The 17,364-nt window shown below is 44.8% G+C and overlaps 1 protein-coding gene across 1 annotated transcript in view; it reads left to right on the top strand.

Annotated features, from left to right (window-relative positions):
* Positions 1–17,364, top strand: part of COL23A1 (collagen type XXIII alpha 1 chain) — a 288,152-nt gene that overhangs the window by 106,753 nt on the left and 164,035 nt on the right. The gene's annotated exons all lie outside the window — the stretch shown is intronic.

Below are 17,364 nucleotides of genomic sequence, written 5' to 3'. Positions count from 1 at the left end.
CCCAGCTCCTCAACTCAGTGCAAGGATCAAACACAGAAACTCTGGAGCTGTCATTCTGCAGCATCTGATGTGATTGCTTCGTAGCCCATGATCACCTCAAATAGGAGTAGATTTCAGCTAAAGGGATTCTCATTTCTGATTCAAGGCTCATCTGATTTTTTGCTGTGGCTAGCTACTGGCAGCGTGCTGCACGGAGCTCCCTGTGCGACGTAGCACATGCAACTATTTACCAAAGCAAAAGCAACCCCCAGCATTAATGCTGGCAACTAACTAAAAGGCTTCGGTCTTGATTTATGGTGCGGTGCGCACGACTGAGTAACAGTATCCCGGCGCAAGTGCTGTGGTATGACAGCCCCTTGGGAAGTGTCCGTCAGAGAAACAGGTGGTCCCATGTTATTTGGGACTCTAAATCTCTCGCATTATGTTTTTTGTAGAGTGGGACTTCACATTCAGCTGTCTGGCTTCCTTGATGATCACGTCAGAGCTTATCTTCATAGGAAGCTGACTGACTGGCACTGCGATAGTGAAATAATCAACCAGCTATTGCAATGCTGGTACGTCTCCCTGGGTAAAAACTCTGTTCCAGGGCGGAGGGGAAAAAAAAAGAGCGACTTTATTCCTGAAGCATTAGCTATGCTTGTTGGTTTTCCTGTTGAAGAAAAGACTTTAGACGGCAATCCAAAACCAAAGAGATGGATGTTAAATGAATGATGGCTCCATACCCCGCCCTGGAACTGAACTGGAGTGGGCAGTGCTATCTTGATGGGCCCATTTTATAGAAGGGGTAACTGAGCTTCATGCCAGTCGCAACCAAAAGCTCTGTATAGCTAACGCTAACAGATTTCCACTTCAGTGTACTTCAAAGGAGGTGAGAGAGGGGAGACTGGAAGGAGGACAGAAAACAAATATGCTCTGTGATGATACGGGATGCTGTAAAGAGTTTATAGCCTCTTGTTTGGGAAGGCTTCCCTAAGAAAACTCGCCCTAAACTCAAGGCAATAAAAACTTTATAGAAAACTGTACCATCATATGGTCTCTCTGTACTTGTATTTCAGAAGCAGTGTAAACAGGGAGTTTTTTTTACCAGTCTTAGTCCCTTGAGACAGGGAGAGATTGTAGTGTGCAAATAAAACCAAGCACATGGCTAATGTTTTTCCTTGTTCCCCTCTTTTCCCCCCCGTGCATGTTTTGTTTACCACCTTTTAATGTCACGGACTCGGCTTGTTTCCTGATTATACTTAAATGAAATCACCACCACTAGGTAAGTCTTGGGTTTCTGTTGCATACCCACATTTTTTAATCCGTCATTATTTTGATATATTGCCGCACTTGAGAGAATCTTTGAGGGTGAAGATTTGCAGCCCTTACTCCTGGGAGCAGCCTTATCAAAACCATATACCCCTAGCTGGAGTCGGCGAAGCTATTTGAATAATACAAGGGAGCGATATTGCTGAAAGGGGAAGCTATGAACGATCATGCTTCCCTAGTAATTATCGGAGCCTTCACAATGAAGCATTAGTTATTCTGAAACTTTTGAGAAAATACTTTTGAAAAGTTCCCGAACGTTTCCCAGATTTGTTTGGGTTAAACATATTTAGGACCTTGTGTCCAATTTAAGAAACTAAAGCCAAAAACTGGCTTATGATTTAAAAGGCCCATAAAATGACATAAGTATTTTCTATCCACACAAATGTGACAGGGAAAACGTGCGGAGTCTGTTGTCTATAGAAGCACATTCTCACAACGAGAATCAAGTCCCGAGAGCCCTTTTAGAAAGCAGTGGATCTCCCTCTTCGATTTGTAGTCCTGATAAGCCATGAGAGATGGAGCCTTCCAAAGCTGGTATGACACGGACTAGTGTAATTGTGGGTTTGCCCCACATTTTGGGGGGATGGTGGGAATATTTTCCTGGCAGTTACTGGGGCGGCATATACAGCTACTTAAAGCCTGCACTGGTTAGAAGTGATGGTCGTGGAGATAGGTTGCTGGAAGAGCATGGGTGAGGCACTAATGGGCATGATGAGTTGAGTTATTACGGTGTGGCTCACCTACAATTGTTGTGAAAAGAAAATGTGATGTGTAGGTATATTTTTTTTTTTTTTTTTTTTTTTTTTTTTGGTTAAGGTCTTTTCTTTTCTGATCGGCCTGAAACAGGTTGTGCATCACCAACAAGAGGAAGATCAGGGGAAGTGTTGGGTCCCTTACTAAATGGGGGAGGCAACCTAGGGACAGATGAGGTGGAAAAGGCTGAAGTACTTAATGCCTTGTTCACTTCAATCATACAACCATAGAAAATGAAGGCTGGAAGGGACCTCAGGAGGTCACATCTAGTCCAACCCCTTGGTCAAAGTAGGACTATCCCCAACTAGATCATCCCACCCAAGGCTTTGTCTAGCAGGTCTTAGAAACCTCCAAGGATGGAGAGTCTATCACCTCTGGGTAGCCTGTTCTAGTGCTTTACTACCCTCCTAGTGAGAATTTTTTTCCCCTAAGATCTAACCTAAACTCCCCATGCTGCCATAGATGCCAACTTTTATTTTTGCTGGGGGAGGAGAGGGGGACCTAAGATGATGGACATGTGGAAAGTTTCAGGTGACAACCCTCTTCCCAAGGTGGGGCAGGGTCCTCAGCCCCCCACCTACTCAGCACTTCTGCTTTCTGCAACTGGAGCCCATTGCCCCTTGTTCTGCCATCTGCCACCACTGAGAACAGTCCAGTCCATCCTCTTTGCAACCAGTCTTCAGGTAGTTGAAGGCTGTTATTACATCCCCTCTGTCTTCTTTTCTCTAAACTAAATAACGCCCAGTTCCCTGAACCTCTCCTCATTAGACATGTAAGGACTTCACAGGCAAGGTCAGCTCCCAGACTATTGCACCTGGAAGCACAGTTTGGGAAGGTGGTGAGCAGCCAACAGAGGCAAAAGAACAGGTTAGGGATTATATAGAAAAGCTGGACGTGTACAAGTCCATGGGGCCAGATGCGGTACACCTGAGGGGGCTGAGGGAGTTGGCCGATGTGATTACAGCGCCACTAGCCATCATCTTTGAAAAATCATGGCAATCGGGGGAGGTCCTGGACAATTGGAGAAGGGCAAATATAGTGTCCATCTTTAAGAAAGGGAGGGAGGGGGATCCAGGGAACTACAAACTGGTCAGCCTCACCTCAGTTCCTTGAAAAATAATGGAAAAAATGGAAAAATCATGAAAAATCAAGGAATCCATTTCTAAACACTTAGAGAAGAAGGCGATTAGGAGCGGTCATCATGGCTTCACCAAGGGCAAGTCATGACTGACCAACCTGATTGCCTTCTATGATGAGGTGACTGGCTCTGTGGGTACAGGAAGAGCAGTGGATATACCTTTATTTTAGCAAGGCTTTTGATATAGTCTCCCACAATAGTCTCACAAGCAAGCTAAGGAAGTACAGGTTGGATGAATGGATTGAAAACTGGCTGGATCATCAGACTTAGAGGGTAGTAGGCAGAGTGCTTCAGGGGTCGGTCCTAGGGCTGGTTTTGTTCAATATTTTCATTAATGACCTGTAAGATGGGACAGAGTGCACCCTCAGCAAGTTCGCAGTTAACACCAAACTGTGGGGAGTAATGGATATGCTGGAAGGTAGGGCTAGGATTCGGACGGACCTCAAGAAATTGGAGGATTAAACCAAAAGAAATCTCATGAGGTTCAGTAAGGGGAAGGGCAAAGTCCCACACTTAGGACAAAACAATCCCATGCACTGGTGCAGGCGGGGGACCGATTGCCTCAGCAGCAGCTCTGCAGAAACGGTTGTGGGGGTCCGAGTGGACAATAAGTTGAATATAAGCCAACAACGTGCCCTTGTTGCAAGCAAGGCTCATGGTATCTTGGGTACATTGCTAGCAAATTGAGAGTAGTGATTATTCCCCACTGTTTGCTAGGTTTTTGGTTGTAGCTGTGTTTATCTAAGTCCTTAGGTGTTGGTCTAATAAAAGATATCCCATCTACTCAAAGACCCTTGCCTTTTCCCTCTATTGGCACTGGTGAGGCCACCTCTGGAGTACCGTGTCCAGTTCTGAGCCTCCCACAACAGAAAGGGTGTCGAGAAATTGGAGAGAGTCCAGTGGAGGGCAACGAAAATGGTGATGGGGTTGGGGCACGTGACTTGTGAGGAGAGGCTGAGGGAACTGGGCTTATTTAGTTTGGAGAAGAGAAATCTGAGGGGGGATTTGGTAGCAACCTTCAACACCCTGCAGGGGGGCTGCAAAGAGCATGGAGCTGGGCTGTTCTCAGCAGTGGCAGATGACCGGACAAGAAGCAACAGTCTCAAGTTGCAGCAAGGGAGGTTTAGGTTGAATATTAGGAAAAACATTATCAGTAGAGGGTAGTAAAGCACTGGAACAGGTGACCCAGACAGGTGGTGCAATCTCTGTCCTTGGAAGTTTTTTAAGACCCGGGTAGATAAAGCCTTGGCCGGGATGATGTAGTTGGGGATGGTCCTGCTTCAAGCAGGGGGTTGGCCTAGATGTGACCTCTCGAGGTCTCTTCCAACCCTAATTTCCCATGATTCAGTGATCCTTATTGTTGTGCTTTGAACATGGGTACAAGAGGTAACCTTGACTATAAAGCAGCAGTCCTGGAACATCCTTTCTTGAAAATATCCTCTTCCTGATGAAGCTGGCTCAGGCCAGCTGGTTTGCTGCACAGCTCCCATTTCTACGTGTCCTTCTCCCCAACCAATTTGTTTCAAACTTCCTGGGGTACCACTGTCAGCTGAGCTGAAAACTTGTAACGTGATGCTTTTCTGATTTAGTTTCTGTGACATCTGGGCAAGCCTCAGGGAAGCTCTGCTGCGAGCTCTCCAGTAGGCCAAAGCCAAACATGCGATGGTGGGGTTTTTGTTTTGCTTTTGTCTTTTGCTTTTTTTTTTTTTTTTTTTTTAATGGAGGATAATGAAATCCTATAAATCTGTAGACCGACTGTCCCAAGCATTATGGATAATTAGGGCGTTCGATACCATCATGGGGATATGGTGTTACAAATCCTTCCCCATGTCAGCACATTCGGGTGCAAAACTGCAAACAGTCCCTCCACCCCTAAAGCCGGCTGTGCTCCTCTTTGGCCCAGCCACAAGCCTTCCCTTTCTGGTGACCGGGTGCCTGGGTCTCAGACTGGCTGCAAGCTAAGAGCTGCCCCCTCTGATGTTGCTGGCAGCTGATCCTGCTCTCTTGCGATGGGAACTCGTGTCATGGTTGTGGGTTTCAGCAATCGTCATTTTAAAATGACCATGGACCAGATTCACAACAGCATTTAGGTATCCTAAAAACCTTCTGGTGCCTAGTGTATGTGAAAGTAGCCCCTAAGCCAAGTGTCTGACTCTTCCAGACTTTTCATGGGAGATGTCTACAGCTGGTTAAGCCTCCCCCCCCCAGTCAATAACTAAAATGCCTTACAAATCTGGCTACTGAGGCCTAAATAAAGCCTGAGTTCAAAAAAGTGTGCTCTGTTTTGTTTCGGGTATAGAATCAGGCTTGTATAGTATCTTCTACTTAATCTCTAGTGCATCGTTATCAGGCCTGCAGGTTGTAAATGCTGGAGCTTGACTCCATGGTCCAGAACAAGGATTGCTTTAAATTCCTGTGCGGCAGGTCAACTATCTGAATAATTTAAAGGTCCGCTTAGTAAAAAGCATTTGGTATGGCCAAAGTTGCATGCATTTTGGTGCATAGGACCCAACTTTTATAACTGGCTTAAGTGGGAAAGCAGCGCATGAGGCTGGGCTTCATGCGCCTGTTAGAGCAACACATTCTTCTTATCAGTGAGGTTTGTGTGGTGCGGTGGTCTGTTCTAGCTTTTCCACTGCTCCATGAGCAGTTACCCAGTAGCTGTCCCATTGGGCTCGAGTGTTCAATTACTCCAAATACATCAGGTTTTTTTTAGAGTGAATGATTCTTATTTAAATACTTTTTTGGATTCAATGCACCCAGTAGGAATAACCACTGTAAGTTAAGAGTTGTGCCTGTTGAGTTCATAGGATGGACCCTAAAATTGGGCCTGGTTCAATTCTAGCAGATGCTAACTCTCTTCTCTTCTCTTACTAAAGCACAGTGTGGTCGAGCAAAGATTTGTTAATTTATTTTCTGATGAAGGGACTGGTTGTCAGTGATGCATATGCCAAGATACAATGTGTTGTGCTGAATGAAAGAGGAGAAGCATTTGATGTTTCAAGTGTTGGAACCAGGACTGTAAAATAAATACCTGTAGTTAATGCCATAATAAAATGCATCAGAAACCCCAAATAAAGATTAGGGGAACGGCTATCTTGCTCATAAAGGAAGCGCAAATTTGGTAAATATATAAAAATGTGACTAACGGCACTTGCTGTAACGTTGTTCTGTAACACGAAATTATGTAGATTCACGTCAGTCAATGCACCAAATTTGTTATTTAATATAACCGAGTTAAACAGGCATACAGATGCATCTACAGCTCATACTGGAGTAATTTCGCTTTGGTTATATGTTTTCATTATTTTTTTATAGCGCCAGAAATAGTGCCGCAACTTCAGTTTACCCAACGAATTTTAGTTTTTAATTCTTTGCAGATATAAGCAGATGAATGAATTTCCTAATATCTTTTAAAGTCATATACGCCTTCATCTCAGCAAGTAAACAGACTGTTTGAATTATTTAATGTTTGTTTGCATTCTTTGAAAATGCAGGGCGCGATGTAAATGTGAAGTGCTGATAATATTTGATTCACATGATTAATAAGGCCCTTTATTAAACAAATCCAGGTCTTTGCCAAAATTCCAGAGAGACTTGCGGTGGAACACGTGTACTTAACAGGTCAGGATGTGAAAGCAATAACACATATCTAAAATGGAAAACATATGTATTTGTGTTAAAAGTAGGATATCTTGTTTTAAATTCCAAATGCCCCCACATTCGTCTGATTAAAGAGCTGTGGGTTAAGTAGGGTTTTGTCAGATTCCCTCTTGAATGCGGTGAGAACGCTTTTACTCTGTTTCCAGTTTAGATGAAGTGTGGAGGGGGGAAAAAAAGGAGTGAACCCTCAAATGTGGGAGCCCCCCTGGAAGGAGTAGGCAGAGCATATCCAGCCCCCACATACTTGTTCTCGGTGCTAGTTGGGAAGCAACAGGCTCGCACGTGGCAGTAATAGAGGATCCCCACATAAGAAAAACCGAGTAAGGAGAAACATGGTCACAATCCAGTGCACAGGGCTTTGATCCTGCAAAGAGATCTCGATGTATGCTTCGTTCCCGCTGTTAGCAAAGGGACAAGTCAAACGTGTGCGCTTGCATATTAGCTCAGGTCTCTGCCTGACTGGGGCCGAGATGTGCCCTTCGGATGGGTATGGTACGCAGGATAGTGGGCGGCGTATTAGATTTTGCTTTCACTCAGCACTGTCACTCCTGGTGACCCCAGGTGAACTTTTAGTATCGGGGCCCCCCTTCGCCAGAGAGAACGATAATAAGAATCGGACAATGGGAAAAAAATTACCATTTTTTTAGGGTCCCCTTTTTGTCTGGGCCCTGGGCAGCTGCCCGGTTCGCCCATGCCTGTGTCCAGCCCTGCTTTCACCTCTTTCTTTATTATTAATGAGTCTGTACTCAGCTTTTACTCCACCCTTACCAAAGTACACTGAAGGCCATAGGAGTTCTGCTTGAGCAAAACAACAGTAGAAATGGGGGGGGGGGGAGAGGGGTCTCAAGATTTGTATTTAACTCTGATTTGCAGAGAATACATTGCCTTATTCAATAACTTCTGTAGTTCTTGAAATATTTTTTTAGAGGTTTTACAAGCTTGTACTGACCTGTGACATTAGAAGGAGGCATTTTGCACTTGTAGACGCTGCTCAAAGTCAAACCCACTGTAGCAGGATTGTAGGTAAATACCAGGTACCATAAAACAAATAAAGATGGATACAAAATAATTTGGGAGAATGTGGAAGTACCAGCTAATGTCAAAAAACAAGCTGGAAATGTACTAAAGATTTTGTAGTTTACGGTCTTCTGCTACTGTGATTCTAGCCTCTGCTTTTAGTTCCTTATCTGGAAAGCACAGTTTTTTGATTTACCAAGTGACGTCGGACTTAATTTTCTGAGGACTTGGCAGCAGGAATAAAAGACTAGAAGCAATTCAGGCTGCAAAAAGCAGAAGTTTTCAGCCTAATTCATTGGCACCAAGAAGAAGGATTTCTTTAGATAGGAATTGATGATAACAGTTTTAGAAGAGGGCGTCTGCCCTGGGTAAGCGAGCCAGCCCTAGTAGGTACTAAGGAAGCCAAAAGATTAAGGCTTTCATAAGTCAATGGTCATAGTTAGAGTTCTGGTAAGGGAGGTGCCAAGATTTTCCCGTTATGGGAAAGAATACAAATGCGTCTTATCTCCATATTAGACAGAGGGATAATAGAAAGGCCTCAGGCTGTGATTCAGTACTTAACCACAAAGTGTTCCCATAATCATGCAAATAATTCCACTGATGGTAAGTTATGTATGTCCTTAAATACCTTGGTCAGCTGGGGCTCTAGGGATCCATCAAGCTTGTAAATTAGGGCAGTAATTGATTTCTGAATACTTTTTGTACCCTACTGTCTGGGGCAGGTGGGAGGCTCTGTACTGCCCAAGGGCGTGCAATTATGTTGAGGGTCTAGTCCGTGGAGGATTTATTGCACTAAGTAGATATGGACCCTGTTTTCTTCCCCTGCTTCTATGCATGTGCAAATGAGTTGGCACATGTTCTGCATGTGGTTTGGAGACGCATGCTTGTGTGGCTGCCTGACGCTCCTTGGGTTCAATGCTATTTCCAGCAGTGGCTAAGTGTTGAGAATTAGCATAAGAATTAAAGGAGGAAGTAGTTTTGTAGTCAGAGCCATGGGGAATGGCCGTATTGGACATGGTAGCATCGGATCGACCTCCAGCGATGGTTTCCAAGTGGTAATACTGTGGATTCTTAAAGCCACACACAGCTCCAGTTCAGCTGGTGTGTGGCCGCACAACAGACTGCTGCCTCCAGAGCTGCTCCCTTCTTCTCCAGAAATGTTCCTTTTACCTTGAAGCAAGGTCTGTTGGTTGTAAAGAAAACACCCCAAATTTAAACAGATTGTACCCAATGCGGTTGGTTAACCCAAGTCAGCCAAGAGCCTGTGATAACCGCTCTGGGAGGTGTCGCCTACCTCAGTCATCTTGACAGTGTGATTGTCCACTAGTTCATTCCTCATGTAAGAAAGCAGGGTGGAAGAAAAGGAATCAGAAGAGCAGGGCTGAAAGGGAATTTCCATAGATCATTTAGTCCAGCCCCTCTCCAGACGCAGGTTCATCTCGACCCAAGCCATCCTATACAAATCCATTGTCTAACTTCTAAGCAAAACTATAGTTCTGCACCATTGACTATAAATGACCTCTCAATTTGGCACTAGAAGAGAGCATGGGGGCATCACATCTTTGCCCCACATCTCCCATCTTATCCAAGATGTGTAACACGGGGCCAGCGATGGGCCTGCTCCAAGTCCCTTGGTATGAGAGGCACAGGCAAGGAGCCCAGTGGATGTCAAAGGGAACTTCTGCAGGATCTGTTGAAGCATTGTCTCAAGGCCATGGCACACATCCACTTGCAACGTTTGCAAATGATTGGCACGTGATGCATTAGATGTAGCTTGTGTTAAGGTGGTGTCTCATGTTCACTTCCAGAAGCTGCAAATCATTGGAATGGAGCAAACGGTTCAAGTTAGTACCTCTTAGGAGAGAACCCCTCGTGAAGGGGAACAACTTTGCAGCGCCACAAGGGCACTTAACACGTGTTAAACTGCTTGAAAGTTTACTGCTTGTGTTCTGACTGCACGTTTTAACGTGTTACACTGCATCTGCTTGTGTTTTAACTGCACTTAGTAAGTGTTGCGTTGAAGATGGTGTCACATGTTCATCTAGACAACATGTGTACTGAGCCTGGAAGCATCAGCAAAGAGCTGTTTTGAGTAAAAGAGAATATATGTGTAAGGACATGGTAAGGGCCCTTGGATCTAAGACGTTAGCATCAATCGAAGGACGTGTCAGCAGAGGGAAGTTTGACTAACAGACCGACAGCACTTTGCAATAAGCTGTCCTGAAAGAAAGTCTCTTTTGTTCTGGAATAGTGTCTGCCTGGGGAATTGCGCTGCTATAGCTCTATTGGTACAAAACTATATGGCTGTAGTCCTGCCAGTCAGATTCCATGTATAATCAAGCCTGAACTCTCATAAGGGAAAATATAATAATCCAGACCAGCATATGCTGACTATTATAGCTGGGCCTTTTCAAAATAAATTTTTCATCTGTCATAATTTCTGGACATTCATGTTCCATATCAAAAGGCTGTAGAGCTGCATTAGGATGGGTCTGTCTGACTTCTAATATAAATCACTTGGCATTCAAATGGGAAGAGGAATGAAAGATTTTCAAGCAAAACAGTTTGGACATATTTTAAGATCCCTTTGTGAATAGGCTGCAGCAGCTCAATTAAAACTTGCGTTTGCTATGTGAATTGCCAGCCTGGAAAAACCTGGCAGATTAAAACCTACAGTTGCAAATATTCCAAATATGTTGGGGGGGGGGGGGGGGGGCAGGGAAAAACCTGTTGGTTTCATCGACCCAGATTTAGACTTAGAATATAAATATCACTGAAATAGTTTTCCCGTACTAGAGACATCTTTATTAATGTTACTTTAATGCATCTTGCTATGCTAGTTCAGTGTCATGCAAAACATAATGACTTATGTCAGCATGATATATCAAACCTATTTTAATTCATAAAATATAAGGCATTTTCCCGTCCGTTTTGAAAGATTGTTTTTTTTATGATGTCCAACATTTGCCTCGCATGTGCAGGGTAAATGGCATATTTTTAATATCAGACCTGTGGGATGGTCTCGATTTATCATAGATCACAAGGGTGATTGATATTGATTGTGGTAACTTCTCTCGCACACTTTTTATATTAATTGATAGAGTATATCCTTAAACGTCTGTCTTGGACACAGCTTCAGCAGATGCGGTCGTTCTTCTCCGTTAAATTATCTGTTGGATCCATTTTCTGCCATTAGAAAAACAAAATCATAAAATACACTATGTTTATTCTTTCCTGTATATTTTTTTTCTTATGTTCGAAGGAGGTAATCATTCAAATCAAGCACCATAAAATGGCTAAATCAACATTTCACAGCCTGATAACATTTGCCTGCGTTTTGTCCTCTGCAGTATTTTGCACACCAGTATATTTTATTTCATCTGTTTTTATTCTGGCAAACCTGTGGGCACCTTCTAAAAATGTCTGCTCTGCCAGTTGATCTCTTGGCTCTGTGGCTATTTCCACTGTCCTTCGTTACTGCGCTTTGAATGCTAAGGGGCGGCGTCTTTTTAAAGCGGTTGTTGAGCTGCGATCGAATCCATGCTGGAGTTTCAAGAGATGAGCCCCGCAATGCGCGTTACAGAAAACTAATCCGTCTTTGCCTGTTTTGCCGTGAACCGATTCTGGCTTTGGTTCCCGTACAAGGGTTTGTTTAAAGGGTTGAAGAAATGTCTTTGTTTTTGTTACTAGCAGGACTTGTTTTCCGACAAACCCCGCAATCTGGGAGTGGAGGGCCGCACTCGGGGACGGGACCATGCAAAGTTTGGAATGGCAAAGGCTGTCAGGTTGGGAGGCACCGGGCCTGCTGCCCCCCCTCGGCTGAGGCCGGGGGACGTCTATCAATCCATCAGGGAGCGGGGCAGTAAGGTAAACATCCCCCGTAAACAAGAACATCTGGCTCCCATAAATTAATTGGCCATTTACACAGCGAGGGCTGTTTGCATGCAGAAGCAGGCTTTCCTGTTAATGCGGTCATCCGCTTTTGATTCTCCAGGTTCATCCGTGAATTAGCTCGGCTTGTTTTAGTCAGCTGGAATTAATTTATTTTTCTTTGTCGCTCTTGAAATGAAGAGGAACAGAGCGGTCATGAATCATGTGACGTTGGCACTTTTTTGTCTTTTGATCCTCTGGGTCCCGGGTATATTTTCCCTTATAATAAGACGCTCGGGCAAACTGGAGAAGAGGATGATGAGGGGCTGGTTGAGCCCAGTCTCCACAAATGCGAGTTCAGCTTCCACCCTGCCCTCTTCATTCCCAGGAGAAGCCTTTTCCAGCCATGCTGTTGACTGTGATCGATGGTCCAAAGTGCTAATGAGTTTCCCTTCTTACCAAAAACTTTCTGAAAAGGTACCTGAATGTGGGACCACTTTGGGGGTTTCTGAACTTGCCATTGGCCCCCTGGCTGACACCTTTGTAGGAATGAATAACTGTTTGTAGCCAGCTCCAAGGCACATATTTTTCACTAACCATGATTGGCAGGTTTGTAGCAGGCTGGATCTGAACCATGCAGCAAAGGGTGAGGCAGAAGCAGTGGTACGTGAAGAGCTTGACATCGGGATGGACGATACTTTGGCCTGCATCCAATGGAAAGACTGCAGCAATCTCCATCCCGCGTTAAGGATGGATTTATGGTGCTCGGCCGAAAGCCAGTGCATGCTGAATGCATCCCAGAAGCGCTCTTCTTCTCAGTTAGTGGGCCTTTGGAAGGGAAGGGCAACCTTCCCCTCGGCATCTCTTTCTCCGATTCATCCAGAGAGCGTTTCTGTGAGTGTTTTAGACATGTAGCTGTTCTCCTATTTTTTGACTAAGGTAAAGCATCCTGTTTCCTTTAGGAGCCAAGATATAGCTTCCGCCAGTATTTTCACTCTCTGCCCTTTATCTCCTAAGCCTGAAAGAAAAAAAACAACAGCAGCTGCTTATAAAATACCTTCTTCTCACCCTTCTTGCAGTTTCCCCTTTGTCATAAGGAGAGAGGAGCTTTTCAGTCCGTCAATACTGATGCCGTGCTAGTTGGACGGGGGGGTTCAAGAGTGACTGGAGATGTTCCTTACTCTACTTGGGGGCACAGGAAGCCCTTTATCTCCTCCAGCTTTTCCCAATGTTAGCCCCTCTCAGTATGTGGGGGGGCTGGAGTTTTCCTAGAATCATAGAAAATTAGGGTTGGAAGGTGCATCTAGTCCAAGCCCCTGCTCAAACCCAGAGCAACCCCAACTAGATCATCCCAGCCAAGGCTTTGTCTAGCTGGATCTTCAAAGCCTCCAAGGATGGAGATTGCACCAGCTCTGGTAACCCGTTCCAGTGCTTTAGCACCCTCCTGCGAGAGAGTTTTACTTTATGTCCAACCTAAACCTCCCTTGCTGCAACTAGAGCCCGTTGCTCCTTGTCCTGTCATCAGCCAACACTGAGAACAGTCCAGCTCCATCCTCTTTCGACCCCCCCTTGAAGGCTGCCATTAAATCCCACCCCCTACCCCAGTCTTCTCTTCTTCAGACTGAATAAGCCCAGTTCCCTCAGCCACTCCTCATAAGTCATATCCCCCAGCCCACCAACCATTTTCGTTGTCCTCCGCTGGACTCTGTCCAACTTGCCCGCATCCTTGCCATTTTGATCCTAAACTCTGCCCCTGCCCCCAGCTAGCAGTGTTGAAGAGGGATGTTGAACCCGTGTTGGAGAGGGATACGATGATGTGATCAGAGCATCTTCTCAGCTGCTTCGAAACTACATGGACATTTTCTTTTCGGAAGATGGTAAGCACTGAAGAGAGGTGTGGCACGTTAATGGGTGTCCTACCACCTCACCCTCTTGGTAGCAGATGGGAACACAAAATGCTGCGAGTCTGACATTTGAGGACCATTTCCTAAAAGGAACCTAAAAGATTTAAGCTCTTAAACTAAAGCCAATAGGAATACATTTGTGTTGTCAACTTGAATGCATCAGGCATGAATGCCTGAGAGTATCTTGTACCTGCTAGTAGCCAAACCAAAAATTCAAGTGTGTGTGTTTAATTAGGGGAAACTTGAAGGCAATTTTGGCTTATGTTTGAATTCCCATTTATTTTTAATAGTATCCTGGGCTGCCAGACCTGCTTACAAAAGCTTAATACAGAGGCACCCACCTCCCACGACATTGCTGCACAAATCATAAGTGCTGCTCTTCTCCCATTGTTTCTCTTCGCAGCCCCCAGCTCCGTAATAAGTCGAATGAGGTTTTCATTACTCTTTGAAAGTCATCGTGTTCTGGCCATACTTGGAAGACTATTCCCGAGTCCAGAGCCTCTCCTGAAGAATACCCTGCTACAGCATCTTTTCTCCAAATCCCAAGGGCTGTTTGCTCCAGCCCTTTTCACTGTTCATGGTGGAATCAGTGGTGTACAGGGAGGGAGGTGACTTAAGCACTGAGTTCCTGAACCACTTAGGGCTTTGTAGGTTAAAACCAGCAACTTAAAACATCACCCATCAACCAGCATATAGCTAGTGTAATGATGAAGGAATTGACAGTCACAAACCAATGGCTTCCTTTGCTTGGCTTGATCAGTATTGGATATATTTGAATAAAAATGACTCTGCTTTCTCTAAAAAGGAAGGCTGTTGTACTTAAGGATGTCTACTTCCAGGGTATCTGCCCATCTTGGGATAACAGGTGTGTGATGGACGTCATGTCTAGTAGATGCAACAGGAGTCTGTGCTTTGAGAATAAAGGTTTGGCTTTCTTTTAAGAGTAGAAGGCAGAAGTATTTTGAGGCAATCCCTCCTGCAGATATCAAGGCAAACTTAGACCTGGCTTCCCCATTATAATCTGCACCGGATAGATAAATCCTCCCCGTACTCATGTGAAAACCCACTGGCACCTGCCTGAATGAGGATCAAGGCCCTGTGCAGTGCAGTGAAAGGAACTTCTATTTTGCCATTAAATCTGGAAATGGAGCCCAAATTTCTTGACAGATCCTTGTGTTACTTCTCATTCTGCGAGCCAGTTGAACAGGCTAACTGAACAAGCACTCAGATCAGGCAGGCTTTGTAGCCTAGTTTATTCACAGTACTAGAACCTGATTATCCTCAAGTTTTTCTGAGCTCACGTTTTAGCGTGGTAAGTCGTGCAACTCTCTGTCTCTGTTTCTCCTTTGTACCGTGGCCTCCACCACAGTATGTGAAGGGGAGAGGGCTGTAAATTGCTTTGGAATTGGGAAGTGCTGCAGTACAGTATACGGGCTAATTATGGTGATGAGCCCCAAGCGTGCTGCACTCTCATGTGCTTTGGCTAGCAGCTGTTTAATGTTCCTGTTTACTGCAACAAGGCTGTCCCTTTAAGCCCAGCTGTTCCAGAGGTCTGTGTATTGTGGGAACAGCGTTATCTCACTGAATTAACTTGTGCCTTCTGTTTTGAGCACGTTCCTCAGTGTGGAAAGTCCCTATAGCCACTTCTTAAACATTGAAATGTTTTATTATGGATGAGAAATGCGTATTGCAACACAGACCACTTAAAATGAATGAAACTATTCAAGACGGAGAAGTGGCTGTGCTGATTGACTCCTGGAAGGAATGGATCCTAAATCAGATTATGCAAATCCCCAAGTAACGTCCTGTAAAGCCCACAGCCCTTGTCTCAAGTGCCAGCAGAGTTGTGCTACTACTCGTTCGGTGTACGAACGTGGCTGTGTTTGCAATTCTTATCCAAAGTCTATCGGAGCCAGCTCCTTTCTCTTACTTTGTGCCCCTTTATAATGCATTTGACGTTAATCCAAATGGCATAAAAAATGGAGATGAATGAACTCTGTGGGGTTCTGCTCTCACGGATTAGGCAAACCAGTTCCTGAAGGGGCTGGCGGAGGGACAACCTTGATCTGGTTCTCTTGGACATTTGAGTTTTGTGGAAAGGAATCAGATCTCCTGAGCCCCTCTTCCTAATCGCCCCTGCTGTCAAAGCTTCCTTGTGTGCTGGCAAGGGGCCAGCCACTTGTCACAGCCTTTTGTGAGCCAAATTATTCCATCGGGATTTTCAAGACGGTGCCTCTTCCTCCAGGAAGGACATTTTCCCCAGGCCAGGCTGTGGGAGGGTTGTTTTTTTGTTGGTTTTTTTTGCAGGGAGGGGTTGGTCTGCCTTCCTGGGCATTATAGTTCATGGTTCATCTGCTGAGACCATATGGACATCTCTCCTAATGTCTCAAGTTGCAGCAAGGGAAGTTCAGGTTAGATGTTAGGAAAAAAATGTCTACTAGGAGAGTGGTAAAGCACTAGAGCAGGTCACCCAGAGAGGTTGTAGACTCTCCATCCTTGGAGGTTTTTAAGATGTGGCTAGACAAAACCTTGGCTGGGATGATGTAGTTGGGGATGGTCCTGGTTGGAGCAAGGGGTTGGGCTAGATGACCTCCTCAGGTCCCTTCCAACCATAATTTTTTTTATGATTCTATTTATTTTAATCAATTCCTTGCCATTATGTGGGTCTCAGATGCTTGTGGAACTGTGATCATTTCTCTTCTCTAGTTCTGGTGTGTTATTTTTATGATTGAAATATTTGGTCCAGCTGAAGGCTTTGGGCTTGGTGTAAGGTGAAAAGTAACAATCTCCGATTTTCCAGGAGGCCCAGTTTAGATGATCCAGGGGTCCCAACTTTCCAAGGAACTTTGGTTGCAAGGTGGTCTCTCTTGTATCTGTACAGAGCTGGGCATATTCTTGATGCTTAAAAATAAGGCTCAACTATTTGGGACCTAATGTACCCTCAGTTATGCATGCACAGGTGTCTTTGAAGCCTGAAGATCAAATGGGTCTTATTTTGATAGATCTATTTGGGAAAGGAACCTGGAAAGGGGAATTTGACAAACAGAGGAAAGGGACTCGTTTGCAGGTGCAAGGTGGTTGGGCATCCTATCTCTATCTGACCTTAAATGATAAGTGTATATACTCAGTGTACCCTAAGAGAGGGAAATGAAATCTACAGCTTTTAGTTGCAAAATATGCAGTAAGATGGTTTAAGCAAGGTGGCAAGCGTGGTGTTTGGAATAACAGTGAACCAAGAAGAGTTGAGTGGCTTTTCAGGACACAGAGTTTGTACAAGACCGGCAAAAATAAACGAGAAGGAGAAACATCAGTGTTGGTCAGCATGCAGAGAGAAGTGATCTAAGCTTTTGGCTCCTGCACTATAGGCCATTTGGATAGAAGCTAAGGATAATAAAGGTAGCTACTGGATCATTCTTGGCTATTACTTTAGACCTCCAAGGCTGCCTGGATAGTGTTTAACAGCTGAGAGCAGTATTAGATGGTTCAACCTGATCAAAGTAGGCAGATACTGCACAGTTTTATCCTAATTGATAACTTAGGATGGTAACCTTCTTCTAGAGGAACTTGATGTGAATTGTATGCTCATAAAACTGGACAGTTTGTATTGGTGGTGCTCAACTTTCCAGCCATGTGGGCTAGATGAGCGGCCTGGGCCAGTCCATGGGCTGGATCCCGTCTGCGGACTTGGCCTGTGAGGGATGCTCTGCACCG

This window comes from Alligator mississippiensis, chromosome 9, assembly GCF_030867095.1.
Source record: "Alligator mississippiensis isolate rAllMis1 chromosome 9, rAllMis1, whole genome shotgun sequence".
In the NCBI taxonomy this organism is placed as follows: domain Eukaryota; kingdom Metazoa; phylum Chordata; order Crocodylia; family Alligatoridae; genus Alligator; species Alligator mississippiensis.
Note: the sequence above shows the minus strand (reverse complement) of the source record. Positions and strands in the feature narration are given on the sequence as shown.